Source organism: Drosophila persimilis, unplaced genomic scaffold (assembly GCF_003286085.1).
Source record: "Drosophila persimilis strain 14011-0111.01,24,50 unplaced genomic scaffold, DperRS2 tig00000885-arrow-arrow-pilon, whole genome shotgun sequence".
Classification (NCBI taxonomy): Eukaryota; Metazoa; Arthropoda; class Insecta; order Diptera; family Drosophilidae; genus Drosophila; species Drosophila persimilis.
In genome coordinates this window covers 563,407-583,125 of record NW_020825367.1, presented here as the reverse complement: position 1 = coordinate 583,125, position 19,719 = coordinate 563,407, and the positions used below count along the sequence as shown (strand labels likewise).

Here is a 19,719-nt window from a genome sequence, read left to right as displayed (position 1 = left end):
CAAGAAACCAGCGATATATTCCGTGGATCGTGTGGCAGCAACAAAGGCGAAAGATCTGTCATAACTGTAACTCGATTTGCGTGCCACAGATCGGCGGTTGCAGGCCTTTCAAAAAAATCTAATTAGACAAAACAATGGGCCGCATGGCCATTATGGCCATAAAAAAGAGCCAATTCTGAGGCAAGAACCAACTTTTGGGGCCGCAAAGTTCCGCTTTTCATATGCAAAGAACAGGAACAGAAAAAAGGGAAGGAAGGGAAGGGTAGAGGAGGGTAGGGTAGGGCCACAAAACGCGATCCGTTGGTGTTTTTTTTTATTTGTGGCAAAACCAAAAACCAAAAGCCCCGTAAATGGCTGATGAGGTCTCAAGACTTAATTATACCGTTGCAAAGGAAAAAAGAAAAAAAAAAAACCAGAGTACAGTAGCGTTGCCTCTTTTGTCTCTGCCACAAGACACCGACCCACGACCCTACTTCATTTGCAAATTGCGGCAAGACTTCAAGAGAGCGTGTGGCAGCTTGGCAGCTCGGCAGCCAGCGGATGCGAAGAGAGATTGTTCCAGTTTTTGCTCAAAAGTCAAGTTTTTGAGGCTTTAATTGTCACTTGCAACGCCACGGATGGGGAGACCCTAAAGGTACGTCAGTCTCGAGGTCTTCACGGGATCACTTGGAGGCACGGGCCGAGAATCACTGACACACACAGTAGTCGTGGAGGGAGCGACAGAGGGTTCTTATTATGATCTCATGCCATGTGGCAGAAGGTGGAGCACCAGGCTTCTTTCTACTCCTAATTCCCACTTGTTTCCCTGCCACATCCTCCGTATCGTTTCCCCTACGCTTTCCCTTCAAATTGCACCCCCGGGGCACGTCCATCTGTCTCTCTGTCTCCCCTGTCTGCCCCGAGAAACGGCAGCTGTTCTACATATCGAACCATTAACGAGCTGTCACAGCACTGTTTTGCTTTGTAGCAGATACATTATATGCCACATTACGGAGTTGTTTCAAGTGAAACAAATGATTTGATTTCATCTCTCTCGTCGTATTGCAGGATATTACAGAGTTTCATGCTTCAGGGCAGGGCAGGCAGTGCAGGGCAGGGCAGGGAACAGCTCCGAAAACTGGGTTAATGAGTGCAGCCAGTGCTAGATAATATCCGCTCGTATCGTTGACTCTATTCCAAATTTCCACTCGCTCGTTACGCTCCAAAGTTGCGACTTTATTGCGGTTTCCGGTCGCATTATTTCTAGTATTTTTTCGGTTGAACTTTAATTTCAATTAAGTTCCGGGGGGGAACGGGGAACGGGGAAAACTGAACTGCTTGGAAAAGTGTCCACCTCTCGAGTGCCTTTGCAACCCTCAATCGGGCCCCAGAAACTCCATTTCCTATCCGATCCCATCGTCTATCACGCCACATATCATGACCATAATGAGACATCCCCTCGGCTGTGGCTTATGTGACCAAAAGCAGGTGCCGCCTGTCTGTGCCGCCTGTCTGTGCCGCCTGTGCCGCCCGTCGGTGCGACGCAAAATATCTGTAAATTGCCACTTAATTTGATTCGATTCTATATCTCTGGCCACAGATATGATTTATGGGTATATATATATTTTGTATTGATTTTTTGATAAGTTTTTTCTTTTTTTTTTGTTACTTTGTGGCGCTGATAATGGAATACTGCCTGATAAAACTGGGGGTGGGCTTGAGAGCACTGGAAATATGAGATCATTGGGAACGGTTGCAGGTTTTTCGAGGGGAACTCTGGAAATAGAACATGGTTCAATGCACTCGCCGGGGGAACAGGAGGGCAGGGAAGTGGAATACTTCTCAATAATGATCGTAGGACAAGGAATGAAACGGGTATCGAAGGATGGAAGGGAACATGGAGATCCTTTAATAGAGAGACCTATAAAAACCCACCTGATAATTGAGAAGAACGAAGCTCTCTCCCCCCACCACCACGCCAGTCCTCTTCTGGAGTTCTCTAACTCTTCTTTGGGTCTTCGCTAATATACATATAATATGCAGAGGGGAGGGAGGGAGATCTCGTACCCAAAACATTACACACAGCACATGCCACACGGCACAGCACTCATTATCATACCCATGCCTCTGCCCCTGCCCCTGCCCATTCCACCTTGTTCCTGCATACCCATTTCTCATTCCAATTTCCATTCCATTCCAATTCCTCAAATTCAGTTGCCGGAACTCAGAACACAGTGCTCTGTCTCTCTCTTTCTCGTTGCTACTTTTTCTTTCGTTCCATTTGGTTGAATTTCTCCCCGGATTCTCTGGCGGTACGTACTCCCTCCCTCCCAACCTCCCTCCCTCACTCTTTTGGCCACCTGCCTGCAGTTTGCACCACCACCACCGCCGACAACAATTACAGCAATCGCATAGTTTTTCCAACACACAAACACACACGCAAAAACAATTTCCTTTTATGGTTTTTCTATTGTTTTTTCCGCTGTTCTGGAAATTAAAGTCGAAACTGAAGAGAGTTGTGGGTGGGGGCGGGATGGCGATGGCGGGTGGGTGGGTGACAAGCAATTTGGTACTCCTCCAGCGCACCCCCTCTGCACTCCCTTCCCCCACCCCTCCTCTGACGACGACGACGACGACGATGATGATGCAACACCCCATTCATTGATGAGGCGCATTTTTCCATAATTTTCTTTTTCGTTTTTTTCGACTGGGGGTAAAAGTTCATTGCCGCCTTTCGGACTGCTGGCTGTTGACCAAATGTTTTGGCCATGTGCCTCGGTCTGTGTGTGTGTGTGTGTGTTTTTCTTCGCTTAATTACCTCCTTGGTGGCCAAAAAGAGTCATGGCTTTGCCTCTCCTCCTCCTCCTTTCAGGGGGTGGTGGAAGGGGCTGGGGCCACGCCTGCATGAAAACGCACTTGACGTTCGTGACCTTCGCCGTTGGCGGTTTTTCCATCAGTTTTGTTGTTGTTGTTGTTTTTGCTTTTTTCGATGGGAAGTTCAACGGAAGCTATTAAGGAAAAGTCAGGGTACCCCCCCCCCCCCTCTGCAAACCACCCCCTGCCCCCTCCCTGGCTACCTCCAGGAATGAACATTACTTTTGCATTTTTGGAAGATGTTTTGCCTGCGATAACCCCACCACAGCCCCTGCCTCAGCCCCCCGCCACTGCATTGCCAAAAACCAGAAACAGAAAACAACAACCACAAGCCAAAGATTTACACTGTTTTGTGGGGGCTCTGGGAGCTGGGAGGGGGGGGTATTTTCTTATCCCCTTGGGGTCATCTCTGCGAGGGTCCACTCTCGAGAGTGGAAAATTAATTCGGTTAACCCCTGTCTTCGACACCTCCCACTTTTGGAGGTCTTCCCCTGCCGCCAGCGACAGCGCCACTGCACCACCGCCCCCTTCCACCTGATGGAAGACGACACTGACAATTGGCTTTCACTATTCCCACTATTTCGGCCTTAAGTCGTAAGCCTTTGGCTAATTCTGCAATCAATTTCGGTGGCGGTTTTTCGTATGCAAATGACACTGAACCTGAGCCAACCCTCGGCCAATCCTTAGACCTGCCTCTCGCTCTCTCTCTCTCTCTCCCCCAAGGTTCGGGGCACCCATCTAATTATGCAAAATCCAAAGCGACTTAAGACTCGAGAGACTTGAGACCTGGGCTGCCTATCGAATCCATGGATGGACTGTGGCCCCAAAAGGAAGCCCAAAAACTGCGAAACGAATCAAACTAAAATGATGACGGGTGGTCGTTTCTCTCTCTCTTTCTCTCCCCATATTACACCTCATTTTCCCCCTCCTTTTTCGCCTCCCCTCACCCCAAAATCGTTTGCATAATTGAGGGTGGCCATCGTCTATACAAAGAAAAGCGTCTCCCGGAAATCCATCAGCTGCCAAGTGAAGTTTTTCCTTCGTTTTTCACGCGCAAATATCTGTTGCATGCAACAGCAACAACAGCCCGTGCCCCTGCCACCCACTTGAAATATATGTGGAAAATACTGCCATGCGGAAATGCAAAAATGAAAAGCATTTTCATTTAGTGCAGAGTGTGAAAACTATGCTTGGAAAATAGCTTCCAACTTCAACAAAGAATGGGGAAAAGGATGGAGTAAAAAGAGGAGTAAAGGGGGGGAAAATGGGCTACAAAATAGGGACATAAAAAGAGGCATAAAGCGGGAGCAAGACGAGAAGTGGGGCTATAGAAGAAAGACTGGGAATATAGTCCAAGATTTGGGTATATGTTTCAGGCCTTTAAAGGGGTTAAGAAAGGTGCTCGAGGAAGGTCTCTTAAGGAACGCAACGCACAGGAGCAGGTGCTTCTGGCCAGAGGGGAGACCCTGGACTCTGTTCCTCCCTGACATTTGGCCCCGAGGCGGCGTGAAGGCGGTGCCAGCCACTGGAATTCCATTGCAAACGAAGGAGAGAGAGGGAGGGAGAGATCTTAGACCCAAAACCAGCATTTGAGTTGATTACAGCGATGGCCAGAAGAACCAGATCGGATCGGATTGGATGTTGGAATGTTCTCTGTTGAGAGGAGGCTGGCATTTGGCCAGGCCATCCATCCAGAGGCGTGAATTAATGTCCGTCCGTTCAATCAGAGTGTAAATTAGTGTCCGGCTACTGGAATTGGCACGAGAGAGAGAAACAGTAGAGTGCACGAGCCTAACGAGTCTTGAGCTTCGAGCCTCCGGCCTCCCAGCCTCGTCTTCGAGGCTTTTGGGGGGTAATTTTCGTCCATAATGAACTGAACTCTAGGAAATGCCTGAGAGGAGAAGGAGGAGGAGGAGGAAGAGGCGATCGGAGTACGTCCGATGATTGGCAATCTCTCTTTTCGGAGGGGAGACAATTGCTTCCGCTTCGAGGGGTCTCCCTGGGCCGGCGCTGGCGTGGAGTCTGTCATTGTGCGCGAGACCAGATTGCAATAAAATTTTCACGCGCCAACAATTGGAGGCGATTTGGAGGCGTGGAGAGCCGAGAGATTTGTTGAGAGACGGGGCCCAAAATTGCTATCCTGTCAAGTGAGCACAAAAAACTATGCCACAAAGCCTAGACCAAACCACCTGCTGGCCCCTCCCCTCTGTCCCCTCTGTCCCCCCATCCACCAATTGTGTTTTTTCGGTAATTGAATTTCGTACCATAATTAATTTCCTTGATTTTTTCCGGTTTTCTTTTAATTGAATACAACAAAAATTTCATAATTAAAAGTGTATTTATTAATAGAGAGAGAAAAAAAGGAAGAAAGCTTTGGGGGAAAGTCTAGACATGGAGTGGGTGGAAACTGGAGAAGCCCCCCCACACCCCCCTTTCGTCTCTGTGTGGAGATTGTGGGCGTACAGCCATCGTTCCATCTTGTCTCCAGCCCCGGCTTCAACTTCCTTTTGTTCTATTCCCCGACTTTCTCCCAAACTACTTCTCTTACCCCCTTTCCCTGGAGTCTTATCCAAAACCGAACATCTATTGGCATTTTTTATCGCGATGCTCTTGAAAGGCGAGGCCTTGCCTCATCCTCATCCTCGACTCTTTTTGGGGGGTTTTTCTGTTTTTTTGTCTCAAGTTGAAGGCGCACATAAAAATTGATTGACGGGGAGCGGCTTTGCATTTAAATTTATAATAATAATTTGTAATTGGGGAGAGGATCGTCGTAGGATCGTCAGAGGTGAGGTCTGGTCTTGTTAGGAGGAACGGAACCCCTTATGCAAGACCACAAATATCTTGAATTAAACGAAGATTTCTCTTTGGGGCCTGGCCATTTCCCCCGTATATACGTACGTATATGTTTCTATTAAGGCGGAAAGCCCAAACGTTTTTCCAGCAACATTATAAACCCATCAAAACCCATCAATTCAAGACCCAATACCCATTCCGAGACCGAGAAATGCGCAATCGTCACGCAATCCCCACAAATGACAACGTCATGGAATGGAATTGGTATTGGTACTGGTGGAGGAGCTTCTTCCAGCCTCAAAATGTTGCATGTTGTGCGAGTATCTGTGGGCAGATCTGCTGGGTCCCCCTCTCTATCCGCTATACCATTTTGAGTGTTGAAAACTTTATTATGCCTGTTATCACTTTGGAAAGACAAGGAGGAGTCGGGAAAGAAAGATTAATTTGTGTCTTCGACAGCTCCAGCTCCAGCTCTGGGGGAAAAACGCATTTCCAATGCTTCTTTCATACGGAAATGATATACGTGGGTGTCAAAACCCCAAACAATAGATTGAAGTGGAAGGAAGGCTTGGCTATGGTTGTGGTTATGGTCTAGGTCTGGGTTTTGGAGGCACATGTGTGCTCGTTCCCGTTCCCTGGCCCTGCGGTAGGAGGGAGATCTGTTGTACTTCCTAATTCGTTTGTGGGCTCAACTTTGAGTGGCAAGGTAATAAATGTATGGCCTCTTGGAGAGTTCTCACTCTTGAGGACTTTATAACTCAAGTTCTATTCATTACTCTGGCATGAAACGTTGTAGTGGCTTAGATAATAGTAGGATTAGAGATTTACCAAAGTTTCATTGGAATCCATCGAGGGTTAAGGGTTATAAGAATCCTGCATGGGTTCTGATAGTGTGGATCTCAGTGGAAACCATCGATAAATGTGGGAATTGGAGAATATTCCCTATAAAAGATTATGAATGTACAATATTTTATAGTTATACTCTTCCTTAAGACCGTTATAACTCAAGATCTATTCATTAAATTCACTTTCAAAGTTGTGATGGTCTAGATGATGGTAGAATTAAAGATATACCAAAGTTTCATTGGAATCCATCGAGGGTTGAGGGTTAAAGGGCACCCACTAAAGAGGTGGAAAGTGTTCAAGTAGTTCAAATAGCGGGAATACCTTTTCGAAACCCTAAATACAAACGAAATTCCTCTTGGTTCCACTCTGCGACAATCCTTAAATGCAAACTTTTGAAAAGTCATGGGATTCCTCGAAAGGAGAGTCCGCTTCGAGGATGCAGAGTCGAGTAATTTCAATTAAAAAATCGTTAACCACCCACTGAGGCACCTGGTCGACTGTCGCCCCCTTGGCCGCTGTCAGGCCTCTTTTTGGGGCTTCAACTTTGACTCTATTTACGGATTGGCGTAATTAAAGTGGCCAGAAAGGAAAAGATTGAATATATTTGCAGCGCCAGAAGAGCCGCTTGGGAGTGGAGTGGCGCGGAGTGGCGTGGCGTGGTGTGGCGTGCAACATGTTGCACAGTTGCACATTGAAAGTTGCAATTGCAAATGGGGAAGGGGAATGGGAAGGGGAATGGGAATGGCAATGGGAATTGCAGCGAATCGTGGCAATAATTTATGACTTTTAATTTGCTTGCCACTTGCCACTTGCCGCCAAGATTTATGGCCAATATGAAGAAAGAAATTGAAATGCAATCAGAAAAATATTATGCTAACCCCTGACCCTGTCGTGGAAAAGCCACGAACCGGGGGAAAAACAATTTTCCATTGCTGTCGCATAAATCAGCAGAGGGCCGCTGTCTCTGTCTCTACCACTGCCTCTGCCTCTGCCCTTCTCGCTCTCTTTGCAATGATTGACAGGCCATGAAATTGGTTTCCGAATCTGCTGACAATTAGTTCGAGGGACTGGCACCTCTTTTTTGACCCCCGCGACCCCCTTTCTGGGGAGAGCTGTGCTGTGCGGGCGGTGTCCTTCGACTGCCTTCGCTATTCACTCGAAGTACCGACTGTTTCTTATCATTTGTGTGAATCCGCGGGTCAAAGACCTCTCCTGCGGCCATGCCTCATGCATGAATGATCATCTGCCATGTGAATGCCACCCAATGCGGGCTGGGATGGGATCGCATTGGATGGGATGTCTCTCTCCATCCACCGTCCATTTCCTCTTTGCGGCCTTGGCGCTGCTGCGGCGCGGGAGCTTCCTCTGCTGCTTACATAAACAATTTGCATTTCCTCCCCACACCCCCCCTCATACCCCGTCGTCTTGTCAGTTTTTTCGCGCACTGTTATGCATACGACGAGCAGACGAGAGTACGAGGTTGTATGTCTCCCCGCCATGAGGGAATGTCTCACTCAAGTCGTCTGTGTTTCTTGTGTCTCTGCTGCTGCTGCTGCTGCTGGTGTAACAATAAATTCGTAACATTTTCAAGGAGTTTGCTTTGTGCGCGACGGCAATGGAGCGCATCAGAGCGAAAACAAAATGCCATTCAAAAACGTGCCAGGGAGTGGGGGACTCACACCGGGACCTATGGGAAAAGCAGCAGGTGTTTTGGGCGCCCAGCAGATCACAAGAGATTCTCCAGCGCTCACAGAGGGCCTGTCTGGGGTGTCTGGGGCGTCTGGGGCGGTGCAAGATCCTCGGCTAGGGGTTCAATCGAGTGCCCGAAAGTGAGTCCAATTTCCAATCGAGTGACAGACCCCACCAGACCTTTCATGTGCCCCCAATCTGTGCCCCAACCCCGATGATTTATGCCTGCCATTAGGACCCCCGCAACTCCCACTGGAAAACTCTTTATCTTATCGATTTTCTGTTGTGTGGCAGGAAATGTGGAGCATGGTTTTTTTTTTTCGATTTTTATTGGCTTCCAGAGTCACATTATTTCTGTATGGAACTTTCTATCGACAATCTGGGCAAATGCATTCCATACTCCACGAAAATTGGGCCACCACGAGCTGGCAACAAAAAAACACAAAAAAAACCGCAGGCCACACGAAAAACAACAAAAAAAATCGAAATTCGTCGCGTGCCCAAGTCGCGTCTGTCTGTCCGTACCCCTATCCCCCCTCCCCACCACCACCACCACCACCACCCTCTACTTGCAACGCCTCCCCCTCCCCCTCGCACCGTTCAGGGGCTCCACCCACGCGAATGTCACGAGCCAGAAAATTGGGTGAAAAGTTTTTCTCTCTACGCCTCAGTGGAGTCGGAATCGGAGTCGTACATAAATTTCCCATACTCGAGTGGAAAAGCTTTTCTTGGTTGGCTTTTCAATTAGCATAACAAACTGCCCCTGCCCCCGCCCCCACCCCTTCCTGGAACGCCTGGGATGGGACTTTCGGGGGAGCTGTCAATTCTGTGGGGCGGGGTGTGGGGGTGGGGGTCATCTCCAATTCCGAAACTATAGTAAGCCAAACAAATCATTTGTTTTGTCAGAGAGAGAGAAGTGTGTGGGGAGGGGGGAGGAGGAGTCCCCTATTTAGTCATAAATTATATATTTATAGAGGAAATCCCTTGGCTTTGGGGGGGAGTGCACCCATAAATTAGGGCCTCCCTCTCCTCGCCTGCCTTCCCATTGAAAACTGTGTCACTAATTCACTTTCTTTTGCTTTCCTCTCTTTGCAGGTAAGAATCAAAGACGGACAGACGGACAGATCTCTGGCCCAAACCGATGCTCGGCTCAGATGTTGCGCAACCAAAAAATTGATGGTTTTTCCTTCTTTTTCTTGAGTTTTTCCTTTGGTGTTTGGTTTGATTTGTTTCCGCAATTAAGGAGCCTGCCATTTCTCATGTACGAAAACTATCAACAATATTTTCGCCTCCATTTCTGCAACTGTAAAAGGAGCTCCAATGGGAGCACGAGGGGGGGCGGGGGGTGGTGTGGGGTGTCGCTGCCTCCTCATAACTCCTCTCATTAATTTTCCACTCGAACGTTTTGGACATTGCGTGCAAATTTTAATTTTTCATCGCAATTTAAAAAGAAATAAACGAATCGAAACGAAACGAAACGAGAGAAATACTCGTATGAAATACGCTGAGACATTTGCCAATTGCCAATTTTTCGGTCGAAAATGATGATGGAACCGAGATTAAGGATTACTTCTTCCTCTCTCGCTCCCTCTTGGGAAATTGTTGAAATTTTCATTTCATAATTAACATTCGTTGGCTCATTCGCTGATTCGTTGATTCATTCACTCCTTTATTCGCTTTCTCCTGCTGATACTTTTTTGTGTTTTTTAATTGTTGTCATTTACTTTTGGGGGTTTTTTATGGAGGTCTCGTATGTAATATCGATCGAGTGTTGGGTAATCGGAGGGAAAGGAGTAGCCATGGCTAAAACACGCCCTGGCGGCACCAAAACGAAGCTCAGCCGAGGGGCGCTGCTGCATCACGTGCATGGATGCAGGAAAGATGAAAGGGAAAGGCATCTAAAGCATAGATCTATTGATGTGGAGATTGCCAACAAAAAACTATGATATTTGATTGAAAACTGTCTTCGAAACAGTTCCAATCCAGTAGCTCGTGCGTAAAGATTCAAAATAGTATTAGAATAGGAAAGTAGAAAGAAGTAGCGTCTAGATTTGTTTGTTAAAAAATCTCTGAAAAATGCCTATTTACTGGAAAGCCATACCGCAACTGATTGTGGCTCTGCCAGTAATCGACTACATGTTTTCGGTGGTGGTCAAAATGGAGATCGCAGAGCAGAAGCGTCTCCGCGAGATGGGTAAGATGTGAGCATCAAAGATTTGTGCAGACTGGAGCCAGGACTATTTCTTTACAGAGACTGCCAGCCCACAAAAACCCGACGTAAAAGAGTGTTAAAAAAGCGAAGAGACGGACGAGTGTTACCCCAAAACCACAGCCAAACGAAGACAAGAAACAGTGGAGATCCCTGGACACATTGCACCCTCTTTTCAGGAGAGGCCGCCGCCCTGAAGGGCACAGCAGAAGGGGCTCAAGCGGTCCCGCCTTTGGCTGGGGGTTTGGGGTAAAATTTGTGTCTTGTGTCAAATTCTCGAATGTCTTACCACCAACTAAAGCTGTCAGTCTACGGGTTGCCTAGTGCTTACTGGGGGGATCTACGTGTACCTCTCGGAACGGATCAATTGGCGGATCTGTTACCGTATCGGTTATCAGATAGAAGAAGTATCTGTAGCCATTTGCTGGGGAAACTACGACCCACAGTCGTCTGTGCGGCATGCAAATGATTGCCTTGGGTCTCCAAGTCCCTTTAATGATCATTGATCCCCCGATTTGGTTGCCAAAGCAGAGGGCTCTGCCCCACTCCCCAATCCCTCAGCATTCTGTTCGTTTCAGCTGCAGAATGGATCTCTCTGCACTCTGGAATGGATCTGAGAAATGCCAAGAAGCATAAACAAAGATCAAAATGGTCTTCCTCCCCCCCTCTCGCTCTTTGAGTGCCTCACTTTCGTTTGGCTCCATCTGTCCGTCCGTCTGTCTGGCTGTCTGTCTGGCTGTCCGTCCATCGGAGCAGTCTTTGGACTGCTGTCAGATTGTGTATCTCTTGGGTTGCATTTGCTTTGGCTCTGTTGCTGTGTTGCTGCATTTGCTGTCTGTCAAAGGCAAAAAGTGCATTTCGATATTGGAAACAATTCGAACTTTTGTTAATGCTTGAACTTTTTCCCTGCCTCTGCCCCTGCCCCAGCCCCTGCCTCTATCTCGGCCTGCTCTGGCCTGGCCTGGCCTGGTCTCTCTCTCTCTCTTGGTTTTCTGTTTTTCCTGTGGACTCTCTTCCGGCAGTGCTACAATGTTTTTGTTGCATCAGTTTCTGTCTTCTGTCTCCGTGTCTCTCTGTCTCTGTGTAGTAGTAGTTTTTGTGTAGTTTTTCCTTTTAGTTGAAGGCTGTCAAAGAGATTTTGTCTCTTGGCGATTTGCTATGTTTGATATGCCAAAAGGTTTTTTCTCCTCTCTTTCCATCTGCCGGGCTTTCCAGGCTTTCCAGGCTTTGGTTTCTTGGGTCTTGGGTTTCCTCTTTTTCTGTTTTCCTCGGGTCCAAAGAGTCAACGGATTGAGTCACATCACGACTTTTGGCACCTTACCCACCGAAGAGTGTCTTCCCCACATTTGCATTTCTTCGCACCTGGTGCCACTCCGGAGGAGTGGGGTCGCTCATCTCCCTGAACTCTGGTGCTGCCGCTGCTGCTGCTGCTGCTGTCAGGGTCTTCGCCGGCTAACCCTCATATTTGTTAGGATCCTTACGTGACAATGGCAACCGAACGGGCCCCCATTATCATAAAGTCAACGCCACATGAAAGCCAAAGATATGCCAAAGGGGGAAAAAACTGAGGTCCAGCAACAAGTGGCAGATGGCCGGGACTTTCTAATATAAACAGGAGGAAGGAGGCAGTTTTTATTGCAAATTCTGATTAAAAAACAAACCAAAAGATCAACGAAAAGAATGGTCACACTTCACAATTCTTTCTTATTGAGATCTGGTCACGTTTCGTGGACTGAAATGTGCTAAAAATAGGCGAAGAACGGGCACACTGCAGCTCTGATTCATCAATTTGTTATTTAAAAGGGAGTTGGGAGAGGTCTTTGCTGTAAATTCAGCCTAAAATATGGCCCACCGAATACTGATCCCTAAAACGGTCACACTGTAGCCATGATTCATCGCCTTTTGAGGGTCGCCTGGTCACATTTGGCTGTCAAAAAATCATCAAAGAACAGGCACATTGCAGCGGGATGATTCATTCCGTTGAAGTTTAATGCCACAAGTGCCACAAGGTGCAGCACTGATTGCTTGTGCCACTTGCTACTACTTCCCCCCACACACACACACACAACAACAACAAGACATTCAATCAAGCCACAGACGTGCCACACATGGAAGGAAGGTGTGGTTCCACCTCCAACTCTGCCTCTCTGCCTGCCTTCCTCTCGAGCCGCAGATACTTGCAACACAGAGCAGAGCAGTGCTCGGTGCTGGCTGCTGGCTGCTGCTCCCTGAAGTCTGGCTGTGGCTGTGGCTCTGTCTCGTCGTTTGGTTTCATTTTATTCAAATTGGCAAATTGCTAATAAAGTTTTTCCCCAATTGCCGAATGCCGCCTGCTCATAAATATTGGCTTTATTTCCACACAGCCAGAGCCACAGCCACAGCCACAGCAAGAGTGTGTGGCACAGAGTTTTATGAACTTGGAAATGGAGTCCATGAGGCAGCAAAAGAAGGAGGAGGAGGAGGCACTTGGAGGCTCAGTGGAGGATCAGTGGAGGTGGAGGTGGAGCTGGAGGTGTTGATGTGTGAATCTGAAGGCGTCGTGTTTATTGCGTGCAAATTCAATTGAATTTTGAATAAGTTCGGGGCTTATGGGGGATCTCTAAGGAAGATCTATGCGACGACTTTCACTCCACCAAAAACGTTGACAAATTAAGAGGGATGCTGTGGGGGGAAGAGGAAAGGATCTATGGAGAAAGTTTTTCTACAGGAATCGGGGGCTGGGATGAGATCCGATTTAGATCATTCTTCTGGTGATTTTCCCACAGGGTCTTCGCTTTCCCCTCCTTCCAAATGCTATTGAACTTCAACGATCGAACGATTATGATGATCCCTGATCGACGCCCGTTTGTTCAATTATTATTACTCTTCGTTTGGTTTATGGTTTGTGCGGTTAAATAATGTCGCCAAAGGTCAAAACCACAGACGACGACGACGACAACGACGACGACAATAGATGTTCATGCCTCTGTGGTAGCAAATCACGTTCCACGTTCCACGTTCCTCGTTCCACGTTGCACGCGGTGAGGCGAGAGATAATCATCATCTGAAGCGATCGATTGATCATCAGGGAACCGAAGGAAAGTGTTTTTCTGACCATAAAACGTCATCGCTGGGGAGACCCCGAGCTGAACTTTTACTTTGCGGTCGATCGAACGGTCTACACCCTTTTCCAGCAGATGAAGATCGGATAGGATGGGATGGGATGTTCCCGTCTCCACTTTTCTCCACTTTGCTCCTTCCAAGCCGAGCCAGGGCCAAGCCAGGGCCATGCCACGGACATGCCACGGCCATGCCATGCTTTTAAAAATCAATTTTTAGCCTTTTAGCCCATCGATCCGGGCCATGATCGTGCTACGATCTACAGGTGCTGCCGCTGCCGCTGCTGCTGCTGCTGCCTCTTTCTCACATGTCCAAACATCATCATCATTTTGCGATCACGGCTCTGGTTCGTTTACTTTTCGGAAGTACTGTGGGCTGGATGGATGTTGATGGTGGGCTGGATGGGGGCTGGTGGGGTGGGGGCTGACCCTCCACCTCTCCCAGGAGTTATGAACTTGTTTGTGGCTTAATGAGTATTACAAAAACAACAACAACACAGCACAGCACAAAAAAAAGGGGGAAGGTCCCATTGGGGAGGAGCTGTGCCGCCGCTTCGGGAGGAGGTTGCCCCGTGACTCTGCCCCTGCCACTGCCCCTGCCCCTCCGACCCCTCTGTCTCTGTGTGTTTTCATAGCTTCTGGGCATCAGACCCCATCGCAAATTGAGGTGTCGTAATGGCGGGAAAAAGCCTCTTCGATCGGATGCGATGCGATGCGATGCGATACCCCGAAACCCATATCTCTGCCGCCCCATCTCTCTTAGATAGTGAAAGTGGAGGCTCTCTGTCCGTCTGTGGCGGATCTTCAAAAGGCTTTTCGTTTCGTTTCTCCTCTGTTTTCGTTTTTGTGGGCTTTAGCCCCGAGGACATCCCATACACGGCTCCTCCCCATCAATTTCCCCTGGAAAACAAAGCAAATCCCCGAAAATAAAACTCCTTTTTGCAATGCCAGCAGAAACATTTGTTTGCCAATTTTTCATTTGTTAAACTTTTAATTTGTTTCCTTTTCTCATCCGTGTGTGTGGCCCCTAGGGATGGGGCATTACACCAGAGTCCAGTACGAGCTCCAGAGTCCGGAGTCCGGAGTCCAGTGCCAGCTCCAGCGCCAGAGTATTGTTTGTCGGTTTATCTCCAGTCGGTGATCTTTTGGAGGCAGCTGCCTGCCGCGGGTAATTATGGCTGGGATTTGTCTTTTATGGCCTCTCAATATGGTTAAATGTCATTTGCGAATTGCTGTCTGTGTGCCCAAAAGGGGCTTTTCCGAGTGGTTAATAGAGGATCTCGGATCCAGTGGTTAGAGGAGGAAAGGCGGATGGCGGAAGGATGGCTGGAACGATAGATGGTAAGAGTGGGAAGATATTTTTGGGGGCAGGATGGAAGCAGAAGGGGCTTAGATATCTCGAAGTTCCGCTGGGAGTATCTACAGATTGACAAGCGCCTCATCGTCTGTCGAATCATATATATTTTTTTAGATTTTTAAGGGGAATAATTCCTCATGGAGATGTTGAAGAAGTTTGAACTTTGGAAGGGTGTAAATACCTCTGAGAGATCTCTGAGAAAGGAAACAAATTTATCGAAAAAGTACACATTGAAGAAGGAACATCCAGAAAAGGCATTCATTGTGGTCTAGGCGATTCAGGGGCTCTCTCTTGGGAAACATATTATTGAAAGTATTCTTTCCAAAAGAAATGGTGTACAGTATAATCACATCTGCCATTACCTTCTATGATCTTTTAATAGAGGATCCAGAATATTCTCCCCTTCAAAGCCAGAGAACATTTCTTCAATACTAGATGATTTAAGAGCTCTTCTAATAGCCTTTTGCAACCCTTTCAGATTCGTTTGTACAGGCTTGTTAGAGACCTCTTTTAACCCTTTTTCTCAGCATTAAACTGCACTTATGACCCTCTATAAACCCCTAACACACACACATATGTACAGCCATACGATTATAGCCATATAAAGCCATATAGCCCTCTCCCATATCATTTTCGGGCTGGGGTTGGGGTTGAGGCTGAGGCTGAGGTTGAGGTTGAGGTTCCATTACTGCTTTCAGCTTTCTATTTATTACACAATTAACAAGTCGTTAAGGATTGGTCTTTGCTTTGGGTTTTTGGGGGCTTTCCTGGGGTTTTAGCGGTAACTGATTTCGTTACCGTTTTCCGCCTGGTAATAATCTCATTTTAATTGCCGCCGGCATAAAACCCAAGCAAACGAAGAAAAGCAGACGTCGTCGTCGTCGTCGTATCGTCGGCTGCCAAATGAAAGTCGCGTAATGAACATTTCATTTGGTCAGTGGATGGATGGACGGACGGACGGACGCCTGCAGTAGCCCCAAACACGGAATGACCCCCAGCCAGGGAGCACAGAGAGCACAGAGAGGTGTGGAGACCGAGACCGAGACCCTTTGGCACCACAGAGAGGGAGAGGGAGAGAGGTAGAGGTGTGGCAATGCACCGGCAGACAGGGGCCTTGGGGGCAACGGAACGATCCTCTTGGCTCGTAATTGAGACCCCTTCCCCCGCCCCCTTCCCCTGTATTCATGACCTTGTCTGTGTGTGTGTCTGGGTGTCGGTCTGTTTTGGCTTGGATTTGTTTATGGCCCACACGGCAGAGCCCCAGATCTTAATTGCACTTCAGAAGATGGTCATGAAGCCAACAAAACAGAAAAAAAGCACAAAAATGTGTTAATGAGAGACAAGTTTTTTTTTGTTTTTTGGTAATCGGATAGTTTTCGACCACAACAATCGCCACTCCACTCTCCACTCGAGTGGTGTCAAATTTTCGATGCCTCGTGTGTGTGTGTGTGTGTGTGTGTGGGATATGGGTTAACAGGTTCAGCGAACTTCAGGGGAGTGGTGGGAGGGCAGGAGGGCATCAGGGGTACCCAGAGAAAAAAAACTGGACCACAGAGCCAGAGACAGAGCCAGAGACAGAGCCAGAGCCAGCCGCCCCATCACTCTGCCACACTCAATCGAATCAAACTCCTACTCTGCCACTGCCGCTGCCACACTCAATCGAAATCCAAATCCACATCCAAATCCGACTCTCAATCCAGCTCTCAATCCCATATATAAATCGCATCCAATAAAACATGTCAAATGCGGCACGAGGCGAAAGTAAATCAAATATTTGAAATTATTGAGGAAAAATCAACAACAAATTGCCATTTGTTCGATAGACAACATCCAACATCCATTTGGAGCTGAAGCCGAGGCCGCTGCCGAGGCCTCATGTTGCATGTTGTGCTGGTTGCTGCCACAAATCCGATCCAAGACATATTTCCATGATTGATTTCCACTCTTCCCCCTCCAAAAATGGTCACAAAACAAAAAGGAAATGCCTATTCTACAGCCAACAGGCCAACAATATTTGACAGTTCACTGGGGGTCACCGAAATGGAGGGAAAATCCACAGCCAGGTGGCCGCTGGTCGCTGGTCACCAGCTTTGTGTCCCCTGTAGCCATGCACCTCTGAAAGTATCTTTTTCTGTGGCTTAATTAGGGCCTAAAGACCCGCCTTCATGTGTCATCATCGGAGTCTTGAAGTCTATAATTATTTATGCAATTAATTGGACAATTTTTCGCGATTTTCGATTCGGAAAAACGATTTTCGTTTCGGCGAGTCGTGAAACGAATCTTAATTGCTCTCATTGCGGCAGTTCTAGTGGCGTTTTCCAAGGTTTTCCATTGCCACAAGGGATTGTCTGATGACGGGAGTGGGAGTGGGAGTGGAGGCCACCCGTTGGAGATTTGCTTCTAGAGATTCTAAGGCGGTCACAGGTCACACAGTGATCTCTCTCTCTCTCTCTGAAAGGGGGGGAGCCGATGGCTGATAACATTCTGGGGTTCTAGTGGTATTAATTGGCGTTCAATGATTCAGCCAGAACTCTGGGAGATTTATTGGAGAGCTTTGCATTCTTTTGGGGGGGAAAATGTCAGGGGAGCTCTCAGGGGGAACTCGCTTTTCCTAAGCTCCATCTGGCGTCTCTTTCCCTGGCATTTTTCACACATTTTTTTTCCTAATTTCATTGAAAATAATTATAGAAAAAGAAAAACACAGTTAAAGTCTCTTGCCGGGCAATTTCATAATCAGTTTTTCCATGTAACATGTTTCTAATGAGACCACAAAAAAACAACAAAAAACAAAAACAAAAACTTGTTCTCTCTGTCTCTCTCGCTGGCCAAAGAACGTGATGCCAACAAAAGACCAAAACCGAGACGACCATCATCATATCTTCCCCTCTGCCCCCTCTGCCCACCCTTTGGCTCTTCTCGCTGAGAGGCAAGAGATATCGCATTGAGAGAGAAGTTGAACGTGACACTCGGACGTGATTATGTCAACCGTGTTTGAGCTCAAAAGAAAAACGGAGCCCCCCCTTTGCGCCTCCTCCTGCTGCTGCTCTCAACTTAAAGCCTCCTTCTGGCTGTCTGTCTGTCTGTCTGTCTGATGGTGTTATATGTGTTACTCAATAGGCCATGTCGGGGCTTTAACTGTGACTCCAAGCAGAGGGGCTGGGGGGCGGCTCTCTCGACTTCACACATATTTCTGTGGCAGAGTCGGAGTCTCGGACTTCAAAGCGGTTTGTCCCTCATCTCCACAGCGCCACAGACGACCAGCCTGTCCAGCGCTAATTCTCAATGCATTTGGTCACAGCACGTCGACGGCATCAATTCCAGCGGAGAGCGAGATGGAGGCTGCGACCAGAGATAGATTCTATGAGAGAAGAGAGGCTATAAGAGGATGCTGCTGTGGCATTATCCGTAAAGCAAAGAACTGTGAGAAGTTTTCTGGGTCATCCGCTGATTAATTGCACTCTTGGGGTCGTCTTTCCTGTGAGAGAAGCGGAGATACTAGAGAGAGAGAGAGAGAGACAGATACTTTTAGAGTCTTTTGCCCAGAGAGAGGCAGTACTTTTTCGTACTCTTCTTTTCACGGAGCATCTTTGTTCTTTCCGTTTGTCATTTATCTTTATCAAACTTCTCTGCCCTCTCTCCCTCTCTCTCCGTCTCTCTCTCTCTAGCCCATTCTGTCAGGTAATTAGAGTCGTTCGACTCTATTTTTAGTCCCATTTTGGAACTCTTCCAAATGTCGTGACTGCTTTACATAGAAAAATGTTTGCAAAAACAAAGCCAAAATAATTTATTTTTTCGTTCGTGTGCTCCCAATTTATGTGACATCTTGGAAATGTTCTCGCTTTTTCGGTTAGCAATTTTTTGGTGGATTTGTTGTTGTTGTTGTTGCTGTTGACTTCCTGCCCTACGAAAATTGGCAATAAATTTGGATTCCTTTGGGGCGGAAAATTTATGGCCCAAAAGCGTGTGGTGTTTGTTCTCTGTATGAATTTTTGATGGCTGATTTTTATGGAATTCTCGACAGACATTTGCTAATGTTTTTTTCGAATGTTTAGTTAATTGTTTTAGTTTTGATTTGGGGACATTCGGGGGCTTTGATTTATTCTTTTTTGGGCCATAAACTGAATATACCTTTTCTTTTCATTTACACCTAATAATTTATTAGGCACGAAATATTGAATGATTGATTTTTGTATGTATTTATTTTTCATATATTTATTTTTTTTTTTTAAGTTTTTTTCATACATTTTTTTTTTGTTTGAATTTTCTTCGTGGAGAAATATTTTGAAGTAGGTTTTTTAAGTTTTCCCTTCTAGTGTTTGGCTTTATATATATTATAGTACATTTTTTTAAATTTATTTCTTAAGTTTGAGATTAATTTAGCTTAGTATTTTCTTCGTTATGCGTTTTGAAAGTGGTTTTTTGTATGTTTTGTGCTTGTGATTAATAGTGTACGAAAATTCGATTAATTTTCATAGTTTTTGTCTTTTGTTTTCGCTTGAGGTGTGGTGTGGCTCTTAATCGCTCTTTTTAGCAGGCATTTATCAGTGTCTTTTTACTGAATTCGTTGGGGTGTCCGTTCTTTAGAGTTCTATTCATAATCCCATAGCCAGAGCCACAGCCACAGCCCAAAAGAGAACCAAAGAATGGGGCGAAATCGGACGCTGAATCAGAAGGCGTTGCCGTTGTGCCGTTGCCGAAGACCCCGAATAAAATGTATAGAAATACGAAATTGTAAATTGTAAAAATCCGAAGAATAAAACGCGGTCGAGGTCACGCACTGACATTTCCGATAATGAATGTACGATCTCTCTCTCTGTCTCTGTCTCGCTCTTCTAGCGCAGCGCCTAAGAGTCTTTTAGTATTTTGGTATTTTA

At 46.9% G+C, this 19,719-nt stretch overlaps 1 protein-coding gene and 1 long non-coding RNA gene across 2 annotated transcripts in view; both read left to right on the top strand.

The window, feature by feature from the left end:
* Positions 1-19,719, top strand: part of LOC6599571 (serine-rich adhesin for platelets) — a 139,175-nt gene that overhangs the window by 81,275 nt on the left and 38,181 nt on the right. The gene's annotated exons all lie outside the window — the stretch shown is intronic.
* Positions 10,245-10,702, top strand: LOC113566749. The gene is made up of 2 exons (XR_003409215.1): positions 10,245-10,375; positions 10,433-10,702. It is a non-coding gene; the product is annotated as an uncharacterized LOC113566749 (long non-coding RNA).